We start from the raw sequence: 357 nt of genomic DNA on the forward strand, positions 1-357 counted from the left end.
AATAGGTCCCACACACATTCACATTATGTACCTATGACATTTGAAGAATTTATGCTTGTTCCTTCATCATAGACTGTGAGTTTCAAGATGTGGTGCCCAGCCCATGAAGTATTTGTTAAATGAATGAACAAAATACCTTCCATAGCAGGTACTGTTATCGTATTTTACAGATAGGAAACAGACCCCAAGGAAGGAGAGGAGCCTAGAATCACAGCAGAAGGTGGTGAAGGTTTTTTTGTTTTTTTTTTTGAGACAGAGTCTCACTTTGTTGCCCTGGCTAGAGTGCCGTGGCATCAGCCTAGCTCACAGCAACCTCAGACTCCTGGGCTCAAGCGATCCTCCTGCCTCAGCCTCCCG

The sequence above is a fragment of the Propithecus coquereli genome, unplaced genomic scaffold (genome assembly GCF_000956105.1).
Source record: "Propithecus coquereli isolate 6110/MARCELLA unplaced genomic scaffold, Pcoq_1.0 Scaffold490, whole genome shotgun sequence".
In the NCBI taxonomy this organism is placed as follows: domain Eukaryota; kingdom Metazoa; phylum Chordata; class Mammalia; order Primates; family Indriidae; genus Propithecus; species Propithecus coquereli.